Raw genomic sequence first — 21,928 nt, 5'->3', positions numbered from 1 at the left:
ATGTGAGTTAGAACTTTCCTGGCTGAAGATAAAAAAGAACACATAAGAATGCTTTCATTCAAAACTCGCTTTCTTTTCAGTGGGTTGGTGACAGAATGAGTCTTCTCAAACCCTCAAAAACAGTCTTGCTGAAATTAAGGTATCTCTACTGTTTGCCTTAAGAGAAAAAAATATTTTAAATAAACAAAGAAATTTTAAAAGCTATAAAAAAGAGATGTCTGTACAGTTCAAAGCTGTAACATTTTAACAAACTCTTAATATTTAACCCCAATGGGTGAATCAACGGAACTCTTCCAAAAGTAAAAAAGTTCCCTTCATTTCTGTTTTGTACAGGATGTCCTGGCTGCAGAGTGTGGTGGAGCTTACTTGACACTGTGGGTCGTGCAAGCTCATTTTGAAATTGTGAGACAGAATCACATAATCCATCAGGTTGGAAAAGGCCTTTGAGGTCATGGAATCCAAACTATGGCCGAACACCACCATGTGTCAGCTAGACCATGGCACCAAGCTCCACATCCACAATTGCCTTAAGCACCCCCAGGGATGGTCACTCCACCACCTGCCTGGGCAGCCCATTCAAGTGCCTATTCACCTACTCTGTGAAGAATTTCTTCCTAAGGTCCAACCAAAACCTCCTAAGGTGCGGCTTAAGGCTCTGTACTCTTGTTCTGTTGCTGGTTGCCTGAGAGAGGAGACCAACCCCCACCTGGCTACAACCTCCTTTCAGGTATTTGTTGAGTGTGATTAATAAATAGACAGCTAATAAAAAGTAAGAATTGTATATTATTTGTCATTAAAAAAATTTACCAGCATCTTAATCTCTTACATGATATAGTCTAACTATACATTTTTAAGCTTACTTCTTTGTCCTTCCTTGTATACACATTTGAGAGAAAAATTCCAAATAAAAATATCCTGATGATTACTATATGCATGTTACCCATACAAAACTTTCAGGTTGTGTGGATGACAGTAAAACTTGGCTATGGAAAATATAATAATTTATTTCCACAAAAATGTACATGAGAGATTATAGTTTTCACTTAGCATTTATGCTGTAATATACTTCAAGCAATAATTTTCCTATATGTTTTAAACTTGGTTATTTTTACAATTTTAATTTCATAGAAGAGTAATTTCTTTCACAGGTAATGTAAAGACAAAGAAGTGAAAATTGTTAGCTTTATAAACAAACTAAGTAAAGCACAATTAAGTTTAAATTCCTCTCATACCCAAGGGATTTTGAAATAGCACGTGCAAGACCTGAAGTGAGCAACTAAAAATAATAATGTAACATGCCTTGGTTAACATCCTCACAACATTTAACATTGAAGAGAATAATATTTTGTGCTTAAACTGGCTGATTAATGATTGATGCTTAACTTTTTAAACATGATTGAGTGATCTACCCATGTTAAATACCCTTTGTTGTGCTTTATTCCTCTTCTGGGCTGGGGAAAACTATAACAAGTTTTTAGAGAGCCAGAACACAGCTCAGAAGAGCTTATTAAGGCTGTATTAAATATTTTCCTTCATATGTATACACATACATCTATGACACTTAACATAAATGACAAAGAAAACATACTCAGTACAGAACTCCTGGGAGGTGTTCAGTGGTTTGGTTCAGCCACAAGCAAGTTTCAAGAGAGTGACAATCAAGAAACCTTGAAGTCTTGAAATAGAGCAAGACATCTTTCTATTACATATCTATGTGTTATTTCTTAACCATATCAAGTTTTATTCATAGTAAGTGTTTGATGATCATTCTGGGGGCAGGAGGAGTGTCTATAAGGTGGAGAGTTACACGGTACAATGTGTTAGAAGTCTTTAAGGTTCCTGGCTCCACTGTAATTAAGCCCAGATTCTACCATCCAGACCCACCTTTAGACTAGTGAGGACACAGTTACAATTCGTAACTACAGTTTGTACAGTTTAGGAATTGGTTTGAGCTTGAGTTCTGAGAGAAAAAGTGTAGAAAATTAGTGAGAGTGCCAAATAGACTTATTGTTTCTTACAGATGTTGATCTTTATTTTATACTATTTATATTGACACCTTGTTATCTTGAGTGTGAGTGAGTATATTCCTGATACCACATCTGTCAAGAAATGTGTGTGGCTAACCGGATTGTAAGATAATCAATATGAGAGACAATCATTGTGAAGAACTGAAATGGAGGATCTGGTCAGATGTCACAGTGAAACCAGATTTACAGCAAAATTGCTGAAGTCACCTGGGAAGTTAGCCAAGTGGTTTGAATTTTCAAAGAATATGTGTGATAACAACTTTGAATAGGCAGATTTTCTTGCATTAAAATGCCTATAGCATATTCTAGAGTATGCATCTTTTTCTGTCTCTTGCCTCTTCCATTTTCTAAGTCCAGAACCTACAAGCAGATGATGGCCCGTGCCATGTCCCTCTCTGCCAGGACCACTTCTCAGGGTCAGGCCCTTCTCCACTACATTCCCTGAGCCAGAACCTCTATTCAGAAGAACCTTTTAGTCCTGGTACTCAATAAAACCACTCATACAACTGTTCAAAGAGACTTAAAAACTTCTTTTAATTTTATTCCAGGCTCCTTGTCTCTTAACAATCGTGACAGCAAAGAGTTTTATTGACTCCCACCAAATGGCAAGCAGAATGACACCTCAGATGTGAACTGATCCTGAAGACCAGTTTTAGCTATTTCACTCTGCTTTTTAAACAATTAAAATGGTTGAAACTCTGAGTGAAGCTAAATTGAATCTGATGAGCTTTTAGCTCATCCTGAATTATTTGCTTCCTTTGTTACAATTAATAATAAAGGAGGTATAGTCTAAAATTACCTCAGGCATGTGATCCCCACCCTTTTAACACAGTAGTGATTATTCATTAAATTACTTTTAAACCCAACTATGTGTGGAATGATAAAAGAAAAAAAAATTGAGAAGTGGAAACATAATATTTCTGAATCGTCTAACAGAGAAAGAGCCTCTTGATTTCTTTAAACTCTTGTTTGAAGTTTCTTTCTGTGCAGTCTTCTGTGAGAAGCAGTTAAAGAAAACTTCGAACAACTTCACCATGAAAGTAACCTTTATTGCAATTTCATGATTTACCAAATTGTCAGTGAAAATGTCTACCAATTTAGGAAGCAGTATCTATGGATTTATACTCTTGTGTTTAACTGTCAGAGTTGCACATGAAGTATGATTTATACATGTTTTTAAAAAAATCTTTGAGAAGAGCCAGAGGTTATCTGGCAAAGCTTCTGATGAGCTTGTTTTATGTTAAGAGCTGCCAGAATAGCAACGATTAATGAAATGATTTATTTCCTTAGTACTTAGAAAACAATGTTTTATTTTCAAATGTTCCTTTAATTGTTTTCTTTTCTTTGGTATAAATAATCATATTTCATGTCAAAATTAATCCGTAGTCCACAAAATTTTGATTAAATCACTTGTATTTTGATCTCTCCCTTGCCTACTTCACTCTTGCTAATTTTTTCTTAGACCTGGCTACCTCAGCCCTTTTTTACAGAAAGGTCCATTAGAAATCTGCTACAAAGACTGATGGTGAAAGCTGTGAGTAAGGCTTTAAAGTCTAAACACCTCATCACTTCAATAATGTGGTTAGCCTTTGAAGCTTTATTAGGCCTGAGACAATGTCTGATCACTTTCACAGTTTTCCTACTCAGCTGTTAACACATAATTGAAACAGCTACTTAAGAAACTTGTATTTTATTGGCTTAAACGGTTTTCAACACAAAAGGAGTTAGAGTATGATTATAGATTAAGGGAGCTGGACTATTTTTACTGAACACTTTTTCTCCATTCACTGAATAATTCCTCAGTAATAAGTTAGAGCAACAACATCTATTTTTTTTAAAGTATTTAAATGACAAACAAGAAAAATGAATTGAATTTTAAAAATGTTGATTTGGGTCTATCAGAGCGTAGCAAACAAATATTTAAAATGGAACATCTCAGCCATGTAATGGCCTCCAATTAGTAATATACAAGGGTAGCTGACAGAGACATCAAATATTTATTAAAACCATCTTTTAAAGCTTCTTAAGCAACTTTACCATCCTGAACATTAAAATACCTGCCATTTATGTGAAGAAAATATGTTCAATATGAAAGAAAATCCAAGAAGAAAACTAAATTATAAACACAAAAATATGTGGGACCTGAAATTTTTCAACCACTTTCACTTTGTACAGCCTAAATGTAAAAATAGAAGATCTGCACTGACATCATTCATCATATTTGCACTGAAGCTGGTGGATTTACACCCACTGGCTTTAGGCTTTGGATCTCTACTGTACAGCTCTCATTCCATTTGTCTTCATCCTCACACCAATCCTCCGAACTCTTCCTACACATTCCTGCTTACAATGAAAAGTGGTAGAAAGCTTTCACTGTACATGATGGACCAGATTCTGCAGACACTAGCACCTAAATAAATTTTGATGATCAGAGAAACTGAATACAGGATCTAAAATAATTGAGAAAAACATTTTCAAACATTTGTGTTTTCCATCCCATTTATTTACTTGAAGAGACTGGACCTTATTTTTCTTTGGACACTGACAGCCTTAAAGGTAACTTACTGCCTATCTTTAGCACAATGAGCATTAAAGACCAGAAGCTGGATGAAAAATTCCATATGCAACCTTGCAGTGGTAGGAAACAAAAACCACCTTCATAATAAAAAAAAAAAATGTACAAGATGTTTTTTTCTACAATTAATATTTCACACAATAAGTTATTTTCACATTCAGAGATTCTCAGTTCTTTTTGCAAACAGCAAATAAAACACTGTAAAACTATCCATATTCTCAAATAGAAGGTGTTCTTCATTTTTGGACTTTCTCTCTGAAAATAGTGGGTTTCACAAAAGCACACATATTTTCCTACACTGATAAGCCAGCGACAAGAGATGTTGCAATATTACTGGATATAGCAGTGAAGAATATAATCTTATATTTAATTCTCTTGTCTAATCAAACATGCAGAACTCTTATCTTGTAAACAAAAATCTAACATTGTCTGCTGAAGCAAGAGATTGTGGGAAAATCTATCTGCTGGTAATAGTATTAGATTGTGTGCAACAGCACATGGGCCATAAAGGGCAGCTTAAATTTATATATTCCATAATAACCAGGGTAAAGAAATAGAACTCTTAACATGCAAAACCTTTTCTACAAATGAAAGTGAAGAAACAGCAAAGCTCAGACCCACATATCATGGTCAATAACCCCAAATACATAATTATTGTCTTACCATAGTTTCATTATATGGATATTATGGTCTATAATTAATTCTGCAGGAGTGAAAATAAGCAATGAAATGGAGATGATTAACAAAGCCTACAACAATTTGCAGACAGTATAAATGCTTAATGAAAAGGAGCTCTTAAAATTGCTTCACTATAGACAGTAAAAATGGTATTTCTCTCAGAATTTGTGTAAAAAAAGTTTTGTTATCTTTTTAAAACTCTTAAACATCCCCAGGACAGTAATATCTCTCCACAAAAGTCAATTGAAAGTGTAGTATGGCTCATTCTTCATGTCATACTATTCACTAAGATGGCTGAAAAACTGGAGAGGAAGCAAATTATTTTCTTCTTCTCATCTTTTGATAATATGCTGATGAGTCTTCTTTCTTCCAAAGTGAAAAATATTTTTTTCCTTTTTTGGGATATTTAATGTTGCTTAAGAGAACACCAAATTTCTAGGATATGGATTGCCTTAAGTTCATCTTATATCATCAATTTATTAAGACATGATAAAATTAATCCTATCATTGTCACATAATTCTGTTTTGAAAGGTAAGTCAATTTTCAGTGCTGAACAGGTTGTACTGCTCAACAGTACACAGAGAAACCTTCTAGGCCAAGTGTTGTGTGAGGATAACAGCCTATCAAGTTCCCATGGATACTCACAACGCATGAAGACCCAAAGGTCGATGGGTCATGAGAAAAAAAGAGTTGCCAACCTGAAGAGTACGGTTGCTAAATCTGTGAAAAGTTCCCAAGAACAGCCGTGGTGCATGAGTGGCTGGAGGTCATGAGGGCATGAGAATTTGGGGGGGTTCCTGCACAGTGAAGTCCACCCTTAGAGCCCACCAACTTCACTCCAGCTAGGGCTCATGTATTACACTTCACGTATCACTACTGGATTAGCTCTTCAGCAACATCAGGATGTCAACAAAATCTCAACCAAACACTGTGGCCTAGAAATGCCACCTCTTGAAAAATAAGATATCTACTATGTGGATATAAATGTGTATATATATACATTTATATATATATATATGCATTTATATAAATGTATATAAAATATTTTTCAGAGAGAATGCATGTAATACAAGGAGCCATAAGCTCTGAGAAAAATCACTGAGTAACTCAAGCGTTATATTTGAAAGAAAAGATAAAGATCCAAAATCTTCTCATAAAGCACATACCCTTTAGTCTCCCCATAGCATTTGCTTCATCATTTGCTCATATAACAAGTATATCTGAAGCACCTAAAATATTGCCAAGAGTTAAAGACTAACTTGCCAAATTCAGAGTAGAATTTGATTTAGAGAGACGAAGTCAGCCCTCCTTGTCACCTTTGACCTTTCTGGATGGACACACTGCTCTGGGCTGGTCATGGTCACCATGGAAGCTCTGCTTCTGCACTGGGTACTGTGGGATGGGGCTTTCATAATGGAGCTCCCAGACTCCCCGTTTCCACCCTCTGCTCCTGGTTACTTGACCTAGCTGCACCCTAACCATAAAACCTGCTAGGAAAAGACATTGTGTGCCTTTTGACAATAGGAATTGACTATTTCAGGGCTGTTTCAGGTAACTAAATGCAGATGAGAGTGAACAGTCACCTCGATCTCAGTGGGGTCCTCTGATGGGAGCCAGATGACTTCCTTCTTTCTCAAGGAAAAAGTTATTGCACACAATATTGCCTTGACAATTTAAGGAAAAATCTAAGACATTTTTTGGAAAAAGACTTGAGGTGGATGCAGGTGTTCTCAATATCATTCATGTTAAATATCAGCTGCCAGATGCAGACTTTATATATCAACATTGTTTTTGTTGAGCTGAAATAGTGGTAAGGATATGTCCACATGTTTAAAATGACAAAAAATTCTTATCATGTGGCAAATAATTGAAAGGTCAGTGTTACTTGAATACAGAAGTCTTAAGTCCCTAATATATTTCAAATCTTTTGCAGTTTCACTTGGTTCAATAGCAAAGCCTGTAAAGGCCTGAATGTCCAAAAGAACTGAAGATTTCTGACCTCTATTTTTTATTTTGTGAAAATAATCTCAGAGAAGAAATGCAGCTACAGTTTATATACCTTCCAAAATTAACCAGTTGTATCCTAACTGGAAGTTTCTTTCTCTTCTTTCATGTGTATATGATACCTGTTCAACATTAATTAAGACAATTATCCTGAGGAGTCACTTAGAAAGTTAGACAATGCAAAGAAACCAACATTTCTCTATATTAATTGTGATGTGTAAAATATTTTGATAACATGAATGGTGAGATTCAAAAATAAGGACTTTTTCTTAATTTCAACCAGGAGTTTGCAACTAATTTTGCTATTTCTATAACTTTATGCTTAAGAAATACTTTTTTATGAGTTGGGACTGCCAAAATGTCTGTCTCTAGTAACTGCTCAGAGAAAGTCTTGCCAAAAGTTAGACTGGAAAGTGATATCAGTCATGCTGATCATTCTGTTTTCTGAATAACCTATATATAGTCACAAACTGACTGTATTCTTCTGTGTCTGTCCTTCATGAACTAGGGACAATAGTTTCAGTTTTAAAATATAAGATCAAGTCACAGACAGGCAAACTTATTCATAATATGCCTGTCATAAGTCAGCTCTTTCTTTATGAAAATTGTCACCAATTGAGAGTTCATAAATTCTTAGCATGGAAGACAAATACTACAAAGCTTTTACAGTTTTGAAAGTTTTAAGAATATGTTTTGGAAATTTGATCATAATTTATTTCTCCTTCTAGAGTAGGCCCTGGAGACCAATAAGACTACATATTCCAGGAACAAGAGAAATCTCTTTTTTATCTTATGAAATATCAAGCTAAGTTTTTAAGAGGGAGGACCATATATCTCATATCAAAGTATGAAATCTCTTTGCAATATACATTTTATGGTTATAAATTACTCTTTCTTTTCCTGGTGGAATGGATGATTCACTATTACCTTGAAACTGATTCACTAAACACAACCTCTCAGATTTCCTGGAAGAATTTTGTAGGTGCTTGGACCTGTACCTGACCTTCTGAAACATTTCCACTACTCCGGACCATGGTAGTAGGCACTTTCAGCAGGCAACACTCCATTTGGGAGAAAGGAGCAGATAAATTAATGAAGATTTAAAAAAAAAAAAAAAAAAAAATATATATATATATATAATAAAAAAAACCCCAGATGTTCTATTTCTTGTATCCTTGAATGAGAGAGAATTTGATGGACTGCAGGTCTTAGTTGCCTAGCAATGAATAGTCAGAGCTGTGCAGTCTGGGGTTGCCTTCTGTGCTGGTCTAAGATTCCAGGGGCTGGATTGCCAGGAATGTCTACACTTGTCTCATCAGTACCAAACTACAAAGTAATATCTTTCACCAAGAGTGTGGTAACAACTATGTTCCTGAGAATCTTTTGAATTATTAATTTCCTTGATTCCACACCTGGCTTAGAGACTATGATGAAGAAAGAATTTCTCTATTTCTCATGATCTGACATGTCCTAACCCTGTCAAGACTTTGGTAGTTTTCACCTTTCCTCATTGGTAAGGTTGGAAGGAAACACAGTGGATCATCTGGTCCAATCTCCCTGCTCAAGCAGGGTCATCCCTGAGCATTGAACAGAACTGAATTCAAACAGCTCTTGGATATCTTCAGTGAGGGAGACAAAACCACCTCTTTGAGCAGCCAGTTCCAACGTTCAGTCCTCTGAACATTATCACATCCTGAAGACTCCTTCTACTGACAGTTTACAAAAACACCATGAAATCTTTCAATAGAAAGTTTGTGGGTATAAAATTAGCTTTTTACTTATGTTCCTTCTCTCCAGCCAAGTTACTAGGTTATCTTACAATACTAAATGGAGATAGAGATACTGTTTTGCCTTCCACCGTCACCTAATGCAATGCAGTGCACAAGGAAGTAATAAAGTCAGTGTACTTAAGTCTGGCTGAAGGCAAAAAGAATCCCTTTTCCAGCACCAAGTCTGTCTTGAATTTTCACGAAAGATGAAGGAATAAACAGGAGTTGCTAAGTCCCTACCTTCGGAATGAAAGCTACCTTTCATAGAGTGCAGAAAACTAGCAGAAGTAAGGATCTGACCAGGTTGTGATTTCCACCAAGACAGAGCAGTTATTTCAATGTGCTGTCAGTGACAAGCACTACTGAAAATTAGTTTTCACCACTGTGGCAAATTTTTGGGTCCTTGGCAAGAACAGTGGTATGGAAATTGTTAAATAAGGTGTTTAAAAATGGCAATAAGATTCATATTTCAGTCTCATCTGAGACAGAACAATATTTGGATGTGAAAAATCTTTTTGTGTGATGGAACTAAAGAATCTGACCCAGAGTCCTGGCCCTATTAAGATGGGGGAATTTTAGTTATTTAAACTAAACCAGTTTAATCTGGTTAACTCCAGGTTCAAAATTTAGCCAACTTTTCCCAAAGTTTCTGTTTGACATTGTTATTTTATGTATACATTATACTAGAGCAATATCTAGGAGTAACAAACCCTTTATCACTAGAAAATTAAATCCACAGCTGCCTTTGTATGTTCACCTCCTGTGACTAGGGCAAGGAACGCACATATCTGGCTCCACATCAAGTGATAAAATATTTTATTACTAACCAAGGAAATGATGATTTTATAACATGAGCTTTCAGATTCATTTTGCTTTAGGTACCTTGGAAATATGTTATTCTAGCAATATTAATTGGAATCTTGAAGAACTTCTTATGTAATTTACAAGTAAGCACTGTTGATAACAAGATATACATATATATATATAAAAACCGGACAATAAAAGTGAAGACAGCCTTTTTATATGGGAGGAGCAAATAGTAGCTGAAACCCTTCAAAATTGTTTGAAATGGATATAAGGAGATGTATATGTCCAGTCTTTGAGTCCATAAAATTCTAATTCATCTTTCAATTTCTCTATGCAGAAAGAACTACTTATCTTTTCACACACGCCTTGCAAAGGTTTTCAGATTGTGGTAGATGTGGAAAATGCATTTTAAGTCGAAATTTCAAGTATGAATTCTTGGGATTCAGTCTGAATGCCAGGGTCTTGACCTTTAACACTTCCTAGACCAAAAGGGAAACTATAACAAATATGTGTCAAGAGGTGATGACTCTTCTCTCTATCATCTTAAGGAACTTAGCAGTATCTGTGCCCTCCCAAGCACAAGCACTATTGCATCAATAACAAGTGATGTCCAGATGAAACAAGCAAGTCTTTAACTAATTAAGAATTAATCTGTTTCATATTGTTCACTGTTTGATTAGCTATTATTTGCTGAATGCCATTTTTCTCATGATACCTCAAAAATAATCACAGAAACCTATTTTTTACCATCACAGCATTTACAACTATGAGAATTACAACTATGAGAATTACCAGTTGCTCTGTTAAGAAAAAAGAAAATACATCTGCTTTCATTTTAGAATGCTATTAATGTAATACAGATTATTAAGCAAAGTACTTACACAAAGTACACAGCCTGCCTGAAGAAACTGGTAAGAAAATGCGTAAGAGAATTCCACAACTGGCTAAAAAAATGTGGAAATTAGGTCAGTTAAGAAATTTGAATAAATTAAATGCACATCTGAATTAGATAATATCACCTTATTAGTGTGGATAAAGTATTTTCATTTTTGAGGTGATTATATGAAACTAGAGCAGTTTGCCATGACTAAGAGAAATTCAGCCCCAATGCTGTTTTTACTTTTTCCTAGAATAATGTCATAAGAAAATGGATAAAAAAAAATCAGATCACTGTTTTCTTTTTAACAATGTGACAGAAAGTGCAACAAAAGTACTGAAAACTTATGCAGGAAAAAATATAGGAAGTGGATGCTAATGGCTTTGAACTAAATTTTGACAAAACTAGAGATAAGGATCTGCTGCAAGAACACAATTGCAATGCTGGAAGTCTATCAGAAAATGCAGAATATCAGGAACGTGGTGTCAAATCTTTACTTTAAGACTACAAAGAAGCAGCCAACAGATCAGTAGCATTCATAAGCACTTTGCTGATAAATCCTGGAAATAAAATTATGTCTTCTCAGCCAAGCCTCTAATCTATGAATATTTTATCCAAAAAAAGGCCTTCCACTTTCCCTGGGTATAACAGAATCCAAAGAAATTTGCAAAGATGACTGACTCCATTTTGAAAAAAATTACAGTTTGCTATCACGAATCACATTGCAAATAAATCTTGTAATTCATTATAACATGACTGCTAGTGGGAGAAAGAAAGAAACAAACACACACACACACACAAAGACACTTTAGAAGTGAAAGGGAGTAAAATAACCAGAAATTGCATAGAACTAATGTCAATCATGCAATTACAAACCAGCCATTCTACTGTGCTTGAGAGTTGGCAAGTCTTTTCCTTATGAGTGGTTAGCAACTCATTCTAATCATTTTTTCCTCCCAGTGACAGCTCCCAGGACTGGTGACCTTCCTTTTTTGTTAACAGATATAGCTTTTTTTTCTGCTTCTAAGAAAAAAGATTTTATATAACTGAGAAGAAAAAGGTTGAGGTATTGTTGACAAAGGACTGAAATCATATTCTGCTGTACACAGAAATATATGTACATATTTTGTCTTAGGAGTGATTCCATAATTCCCAGCGTTTATGTCTATAAGTGTCCACCTATCATTTGTGAAGCAGAAGTTACATATCAGCTTATTTTCACTCATCATAGATTGTAAAACTATAAAAATCTATTACAGACAAGACTTCATGAAAGATACTTAATGAGTTCTATGAGGAATGATGGGTTAGCCAACATCACTCTCATATATGTGCATAACACAATAGATAAGATTTTATCTTAGAATTGCTGGCCAGCTTAGATGCCATGCCTTATTTCCTTTAATAAATAAAAGTACACAAGCAAAAAAAAAACAATAGAGAGTCATAATATTTACAGACTAATTAGACTCATTAAACTAGTGAAGATGTTTAAAGATTATGAATGGATCATTTGATTCTATATTAAAGAAAAAAGTACTGGCATTTTATGTCCCATTTTAATACCATTATGCCAATGTTCTTCATCACTATCAGTTAAGTACAAAAACACTGAAAAATATCCTTCTAAATGTAATTTAACACTTCTTTCAAAAACACTAGGGAAAAAAAGTTCATTAATATCTTAAAAAAAACTTTCTGAAAAAAAAGACAAAAAAAATGTCCAAATCTGACAGTCGAATGCCATAAAATGTTATTGAAAAATTTGGTTGGAAGCGTTCATTGCTCCTTTCTTTGTATTGCAATGCCCCCTGCAGGTATAACAGTTCCTCTGTTTCTCCATAGCATTTTCTTTAGCCCCTTGAGGAAGCATCTCATCTGACAAACCCATGATTTCCAAAACTCTTGCTAACTGGAAAATATTGTTTCAATGACAGAAAAAAAAAAACCAAAAAAAAAAAAACCAAAAAAACCAACCAAACAAAAAAAAAAAAAAAACAACAAAAGCAACTAATAATGTAGAAAAGAAAAGAATAAAGAAAAAAGAAAATCCCACTGATTACCATTACCCTGCAGAAGATACTTCGACAAACAGAGGATGCTCATCCCTCTTTGACAGGTTTCAGACAGAGAGTATGGAGCAGACAGTTGGAAAGACTGAGGAAACATGAATCTGTGACACCCAGGTGTGGGTCTGGTGTCCCTCAGTAGCAGCTGTAGTGGGAGGATTAGAGTGACTGCTGGTCTGTCCCAAGTGCAGGGTTAAAAATAGGTAATTTGAAGGATTTGTGGTAATTGTTCACAGACTAGGAGCTTGACTAAGGAAGCATGTCATACAAAAAGAAAGCAAGGAGATTTCACAGTTGTTGGCGGGTAATATTTGATTGCATTAGTTAAGTGTCATGTTTCCTACCTGTTTAACTCTGCAAGTATTTTAAATAGAAGCTCTATAAAGTAATTACAACATACTGACAACAGATAGTGGAGAGTTGAAAAAGTTTCATTCTGGTAAGTCATATGTGTTTATTTGTTGCTAAAAACAGCTCATGAGCTGCTTCATTCAATTAGCTGAAAGAGGAAAGATGCTTAATTAGGTTCCTTAAAAAAAAAAAGCAAAAAAATCTACAGCATGTCTGAGTGAAATTAGACTAAAGGCCATTCCTTCCATTCCTTCTGACTGAAAATGCTAAAAATTAATCGAACAATTAAGAAAATGTTTCACTCCAGCTTTATGAAAACAGAATATTGAGAGTCAGCAGCTACAAAATAACAGCTGGTGTAAGAACAAGTCTTACTAGTATGATAAAAGAACATTGGCCTTTTGGAGTTAATTTCTTAAAAGTTAGAAATCTAGTACCATGTTAACTTTTCCTTGGGTTAATTTATAATTATACACATTTTTTATTCAAAATAGAAAGGCAGAGGAAACTGAAACTTTGGTAGAGGTTATACTTAGTTATGCCCTTTCAGAACACCTGGTGATGTAGCCTTGAGCTTGTATGTTCAAGCAAATCAGCTTTCCTTTTTTCTGCAGTCTTGCACTAGACTTCTGTCAACTTCTGACACCAAAAATTAAATAACTGCTGTAATTTCTGCTCTTAGTTGACATTCTTTTTAAAGGAGATTTTTTTTTAGACATATATTTATTAATTGTTACAACTTAATATCTTTTCTGTTTTTCTTCAAAGTTTCATTCCCTTTTGTCTTTAAAATTTATAGTGTTACAGAAGTTTTTCCATTCTTCACATTAGAAATTAGGAAGGCTGGGATAAATTGTACAGAAAAGGAAAATACAAGAGAGATACGCAAACCTGCAACCAAATTTATCCCAAGGACACTAGCACACAGTTCGAGCTATTCCAGAAGCAGAATAAAATGACTGAGGGTTATCACATTTGAGGATTTTTGTAACTCACAGATTGAGTAAAAAAATATGCAAATTTCTTCATTTTGTACAACTCAAGATTAGAAGATAAGAATGATTTCCTCCTGGATTCACCAGATTGGAAAGCATAAATATCCAGAAACTGTCATAATACAATCTGTTAACCTTAATTTAAAATGCAATAAATCAGACTCTAAAGGATGATAAGCAAAATCCTTTTGTAGTGAAAAGCCCGAAGAGAAAAGAAGTAAGATTACTTTTAGTAAAATAGGGAATGCAAAAATGGCAGGCGCAGATTTTTGCTGAACAAGCTTAACCTTTTTGTAGTGCAAAGCCTGTATGGCCACATGATGAATTTACAGCATTTCAGTATCCGACAACTTGTGCTTCAGAAACTTCCAGTTTCCATACATAGTGGAGCATACTTCCAGTTGCATGCATGTCATCTGAACGTGGGACTGTTATAATCAAAGCTACTCAAACCAGTAAGTGTGTCAGACATACAGATGAAGACAACTATGAAATTATAAATAAACATCAGCTGGAAAATGCTCTTCCTTTTAGATTGTCTAACACCTATGAAAATATCAGTCAGGGTATACACTAATTTAAACAGAGAGGAATCACTACCTCTGTCCATGAAGGTCTTATCCAGGTTACCACACTACAGGCAAAAGGTTGGAAATTTGATTACGATCAAATGTGAAAAAATATTAAAAAAGGAAGACTGCCAGTTAGAGCAAAATATCCCATCATTAAGCCATATTCAGAAATCATGCACTCAGAGCACATTTTTGCCAAGTCATCAGGAGCTATCTATAGTATTTAAAACTGTTATAAAAGAGTAAATTGTACTGAAAGTACTATGATATGTTAAGGTGTGCCTTTAAGGAGAGAAATATTTTTAGTTTTATTTCACCTGTAAGAATTCCTGTACTCTGAAATTATTCTGTAGTTCCCGAAGTTCTCCAGTCTCCCCCATGCTTTACAGAAGTGACAAACCCTACCCCAGTATGAGAGGGGTCTGGGTTGAGAAGTGAAAATTCCTAGGTCATGGGCAGACCTCATTGCTCCTGCTTAGGATTCCAAACAAGCAGAGTCAGAGACTTGTGATTTGATGGCAGCTCCAGCTGCTTGCTGCCACATGTAACCTGGATTCAGGAAGTCTTGACCCTTTCCCCACCCTACAGTGGAAAACTGTGATATTCCTTATGCATTATCTATGAAACTGATGCAAAGGCTCCTGAGGATACACAGCAAGAAATTATAGTCAGACAGCACTGACATCCAAAGACACCAGAATTTCTCAAACAATTCTTTCTCACCTACAGAAGATAAACCATTAAAATGAAGAATTCCTTAGAAAAAATTATCAGGATGGCATTTCTGGTAGTATACAGTGACCTCCCACCAAGTGACTTCCTATTTAGAAAATGGTCTTAATCCTAAACCCATCTTTGCCCATCTGAAAAAGATTTCCACTCAGACGAGCTTTTCATCACGTACCTATTTCAGGATATTTCCACAGTTTCTGTTAGAGCTAAGCTATTTAAGTGTCTCTTGAAGATTTGAAATTGAATTCATATTTCAAACTCACATAAGTGAGATCAAAAATATTATGAATAAACAAGAATTTTTATGTCTAAAATTCATATCCTAGAAATATTTATAAAACCATATCAAAAGAAGTTCATTTATGGAAGAAAATGTTCTTTCATACTTTCCATACAACGCAGATTTAAACTGTCATACCTTCATCATCCCTATATTCCCCAGCAGGAAGCTCACCACTTGTTCAGGATATACTAAGTCAGGCAGAAAACTGGATAATATTTTCTCAAAATCCCTGCCTATAAATCTTGATCCCCTGGTAGATAGAATTATCAAAATAACACTTAGTTCACCGTTACTTTTCAGGAAAATTCAGTGAAATCTGTCAGAAAATATTACTACAGAAGTCTTGATTAGCAAAGGTATTTCAGAGTGGCAGATTCAGATTCAATTAGCCATTTTTAAAGACAATAGGCGGTTTAAAGTAAACATTACTAAACTGGTGATATTTCACAATTTTTTTACCTCACTAGATTTCTTTGAGTCTGGTAATGGTTATCATCTTGGAGTCATGGCTGGGAAGTGGAAGACATACACAAATCATTCGGCACATGAACTTCGGGCAGGTTGCTTTGAAGGACAGAAATGTCACATCTACTTTGCCCCCTCTTAAACTCCTTTTTTTATCACTATGCATATGTCTATTACTAGAACTTCAAGTAATTTAACCAGATAATTTCTATAAATGTGCATTCTATGAGACTGGCAGTAGATTCTTAAGAAAGGAAAGGTCATGGAAACTCATCATATTTTTGGCTTCTCTCTATCATAGAGTACAAGTCAAATCCAACCTTTATGTACTACAGTAATGTAAAAAAAGATTCAATTAACAACTTTTTGCCTTATGCAAATGTTGTTCAATAGCTTTTAAGGATGCTGCCAAATATCAATACAACAACATTCTTTACAAATTCTACAGTGATGGAGATTATATTAGCTAGTAAGGTTAAAATATAAAACCATAAAATATGAAGTGAAATACAGAGCTGAAGGAACAGGAGCCACAGCAGAGACAAATCTGGTATTTTAAAAAATTAACCAACATCATACACACCAAAACAGATCAAAATATGAATTGGTAATGAGATAATTTTGTCTTATTTTGCCTCCTGTCTATAGAAATTCTTATTCAGTTGCTCAAAGCCCTTTTCTATTGCTCTGCTCAGTAATTTTTGTTGCCACGATTTCCTGTGAACTGTTTATTTTTAGATATAAAAGAGTATTTTGTCATAGTAAATCAACAAATACCTTTCTTCTCACAGTCTCATGCTGTCTCAGGCAGAAAAAAAGATGTATCAGTTAAATGTCAATGAGCATGTAATTAATAATATCTGCAGATCGTAAAAAGAGATTATGAGCACTTGAGGTGTGTTACGTGGTGAAAGAGTGGACACATCCCATTAGCTGCTGAATACCATTTGTGAGCCCTTTGAGGCTGTGTGGACTCATCACATACTGCCAAATGGAAATACAAAGCTGAAGGGGAACTTCCCCTACATGGAGGGGAGATATTAGATCATAAGAAGGTTAAAAATCTCCCCACAAAAAGCTGAAGCAATCATTTATGTCATCACTCAGGGGTCTTTTACCTCAACTACTTTTTAAAATTTTTTTTCAAAGATCAAATTCCCATCAAAGTAGAGGAATCAAAGTCTTATCTGCTCTTTTTACTTCTTATGTATAAAAAAACCCAGAAACAAACAAACAAAAAAACAAAGATGAAAATACTTTAATATGTCTTGAGAGCTCTATATCCTTATCCAAATATTTTTTTATGTCTACAAACTCAACTACGACCTTTTTGATTCTGAATCAGTAGGTACAAAGAATTAATGGAGCCAAACTAATTCACTCTATACTCACACCACTCATTTATTTAGAATAATTTTCTTTATTGTTCTTGTTCTCATAAACTTACCAATGACTAATAAATTGACAGACAGCATATTACAAAAAATAAAGTAGTGATGATTTGCTTAATGAATCACCAAAAGACAATTTTTTTACAAAAAGTACTAAAAATATCTTATGCCAAATGTAGTGGATGCATGGGAAGTACTTATATACAGATAAGATGTAAGCACAGTTATCATCTTTGTTACTATACATACTTTCAATAGTATTAATATCTAAAATATAAAGATGCAAGATAAAACAGTGGAAAGGTGAAATAACAGCTCAAAAGATGAGAGATGACAAGATTTAAAAAAATACATGAAAAATATTAACTCCTTGTAACTGAATATACGACACATTATGACATACAGGGAAGTTATTATTAGCATGAAGATTTTGAAATCTTTACCAAGCCACATAAAAATAATTTTTTGCAAAGTTAATACAGAACTCGGGGGGGAAGCAGGGGGAAACAAAGATAATTTCATATAGAACCAGGCAATATTGTAGTAACTTATCAATCTCCTAAAGCTGAGGTATTATGGACTGTGAAAGATGGCAAATAAACCTACTGCTTCCATACCAAACTGGAACTTGGAAACTAATGGTAGCCTACACATCAATACTGATGACTAAGTCCTCTCACTGTTTACAAACACAACTCTTCTCATTCCTGTGCTGACCCTAAGTAGCTTGCATTTAACAGAAGAAACAACAAACTAACCTCTCCAAAAGTATTTTCAGAGGAACAAAATCACAGAAGCATAAACTGGTTTGGGCTGCAAAAGAGCTCAAAGACCATTTAGTTCCAACCCCCCTGCCCTAGGCAAGAACAGCTTCCACTAGACCAGGTTGCTCAGGCCCCCATCCAGACTGGCCCTGAACACTTCCAGGATGGAGCATCCACATTCTTTGGGCAACCTCTTTGGGCATGGAAGCCATGAACCTGAATATAGGCATCCCCAAAGGCTGTGACAAGAGGAAAAAGATAAAATGCAAAATAGACACTTTAAACGAAGTGTTAGGAAATGAATTGAGACAAATTGTGAGCAGATGGAGTGATTTAAAAGCACTGAGCCATTTCCCTTCCATAGCGTCCATTTTCTGACTGAGTTTTCTATTTAATGGATGGTTTCAGGTTTTACTCTCTGGCTTCCAGACAGTAATTCATCTCACCTCAGAATTTCAAGTGATGGCAGACTCAGCATTTGGCAGCCAAGAGAATCTACACTGTTGCCAGGACAGAGGCGCCTTTTGCAAAACTTCAATCATTTACCTCTGAGGTGGTCTTCTAAGACCTTCCTCAATGTCAGTAAAGAAAAATAAGCAGTTTTAGAAAATGATGCATCTAACATATTTCAAAAGTGTACTTTATGCTGAAATTAATTCCTTTCCAAAAGTGTCTTTTCTCTTTGCTGACCATTGAAGCAGCTTATAATGACTAGCTCAAATACCCATGTCTAGACTGTATCTCACGCCTGCATTCCTTTGACAAATCCCACCCAAGATGTAAAAAAGTGAGAGGGAAAATATCAAACTGTCTGGCTATGCAAGAAGAAACAAGAAAAAAAAATGCTGGGCCCTATAATGAATTAACTATATGAACGTTTATGGAAAATAATATCAAATAACATACACTTCGGGATGCAAAACCCCCCTTTATTTGGGGGCTATTAAAGATCCAAGAGCAATTCTGGATTGCCTGAAAAAAATATTAATTGTCAATTTGATATGTGGCTTCAGCTATGATAAAGTCAAGCAAAAACAGGAGAGTGGGGGGGAAAAAAAGAGAACAAAAGTGCAAACCCACTACCCCTGCTGTGGTTGTTCCCAATTTCATTAAATATTTCCATGTTGTGTTCAGTGGGTCATAAGATTACTAGGAAATTTCTAAAGATAATTTTCAATACATGACCAAAATTTGCTTTATATTTGCAGATTTATAATGATTCCTTGAAGTTTTTCATTTTTCTCCAATGAATCCCTTGGCAATACTAAACCTTGGTTCTGTTATGCGGTTTTGTTTGCTTGTTTGTATTTTAGAAAACATTTATTGACTTCTTGGCTGGATCATGAGTCACCAGTCTCCCTCCAAAACCATCTTTTTCTTATCTGGGAGCACGTATTTTTTTTTTGAACTGACTTTTTGGGAGTGCAATTCCCACATACGTTTTATCTGTCAACTTTAATGTCCTGCAACCATTCCTCTTTGTGTCCCTGCTCAGACACCTTTGCCAAGCACAAAGTGGTTCTGTGAACAGGACATACTCAGAATTTCAAAAATTATTTATTGGTTATCACACACACATGATCACTACTAGGTTAGGCATTAATGTGCTCACCACCACCTTTTATAGCACATATGCTACCTAGGCAGGCAAAAGTTGGGAAGGAGAAAAGGCAGTTCCCATGGTTCCCTGGAGCACAGCCACAGTCATGTGTCCCTCTGATACTGTTTTTTCTGGATGACTTTATTTTTGCCCATGTCAGTGTTTTCCCTTGTCCTATCCTGTCTGAAATTTCAGCCTCCTCATCTCACATGAATCTCCTCTCCAGACTTTCTGATAGCATTTTTTTTGTTTGTTTGGGGTTTTTTTGGTTGTTTTTTTTGTTTGTTTTGTTTTTTCTCCTGGAACTTAGCATTTTCCTCAGAATTCCGAGCCATGGTTGCATACCTTCAGCAATGGACCTGGTATCCTCAGGCACAGGCACTTACATGGACTTCTAGACAGAGGGAGTCACACTTTATTTTAGCACTGTCATGAAGGTGACAAAGGGTGATAAGGAAAGGAATTAGTTTTCAATGGTCAACAGTCAAACCCATAGCTTTGAATTTCAGTAGCATAGCACCATTCTTATACTTATCCTATAAAAAAAGCTCATCTTTGTGATGCACTACTATACGTTTCTGCCATAAATCTTAAGATAATGCCATAAATCATTAAATTTCCTTGAATATTTCAATACATTGATCAGCATTTGGATAAAGGCCAGTTTGAATAACCATTGCAAAAAAAATGTATTAAAACCTTTAATGACACCTATCCATAACTAGAATCTTGCATCTTCTCCATGAAAATTTATTCTGCAGATCTTATTGAAGAGACATATTTTTACATGTCTACTTCTGAATTATACACCCAGCATTTGTGTCAGTAATAAAAGAAGGCCTTTAAGTTAAGTTTGATCCTCAATGATTTTCTTTATATGCCTTCTCATTTTCCATGTGGGCCTCAAATTTCTGAAGTAAGAATTCATTCTTATTGACAGAGACATGGTACAGTAGTCACACTGCTAAGCAGCTTAATTGTGCTGACCAAATATATAACTAAGTTAAAGTACTGTTACTGAAAACTCCCTTCACTCCTGTAACTTAGTCTTTGGGAAATGATTTTACACACACTTTTAAATGCCTTGCTCCTTAAATATATGGGTGCTCCGAAATACCTGTTCTGACAAACACCATGTTGTAAAGCCATTTAAGCACTTACGTAACTTGTGTAAGATTTTTTTGATGCACTTTATTCTTAAGAAAATATCAGAGAATTCCGAAGAACAACTACTAAAGGAGCAAAGAATGAAAGATGCATGTCATGCTATAAAAAGGTTGAATATGGATATTTTTTTTCTAAATGCAGCAGATTAAATAAGCTTTGACTCTTGAAGGATAGGGTCTGATCATGTCCACCTATGGGAAAGAGAATGGATTGAGTTTGAGTTAGGGAGCCAAAGAATCACAGAATCAACGAGGCTGGAAAAGACATCTGAGATATTGGAGTCCAACCTCTGACAGAACACCACCATGCGACAACCAGACCAGGGCACTGGGCGCCACACCCAGAATTTCCTTAAACACCCTCAGGAACGCTGACTCCACCACTTCCCTGACCCATCTATTCCAACGCTTAACAACCCCTTCCATGAAGAAATTTTTCCTGGTGTTCAACATGAATCTTCCCTGTCACAGCTTGAGGCCATTTCCTCTCATCCTGTCACTGGCTGTCTGGGAGAAGAGCCACCTTTCAGGCAGTTGTAGAGAGTGGCAAGGTCTCCCCAAGCCTCCTCAGCTCTCTCAGCCACTCCTCATAGGACATGCACTCCAGATCCTTCACCACCTTCACTGCCCTTCTCATGCTCTAGCACCTCAATGCCCTTAACAAATCTTAAGGCCAAAGGAGACATTAATGTTTCTCTTTTATGATCATAAACTAAAATACAAGAAGTTCCACCTCGACTTGAGAAGGAACTTCTTTACGTAGAGGGTGACAGAGCAGTGGAACAGGCTATCCAGGATGGTT

Source organism: Cinclus cinclus, chromosome 2, assembly GCF_963662255.1.
Source record: "Cinclus cinclus chromosome 2, bCinCin1.1, whole genome shotgun sequence".
Lineage (NCBI taxonomy): Eukaryota > Metazoa > Chordata > Aves > Passeriformes > Cinclidae > Cinclus > Cinclus cinclus.
The sequence above is the reverse complement of the archived record's forward strand: the minus strand, read 5'-3'. Positions refer to the sequence as shown.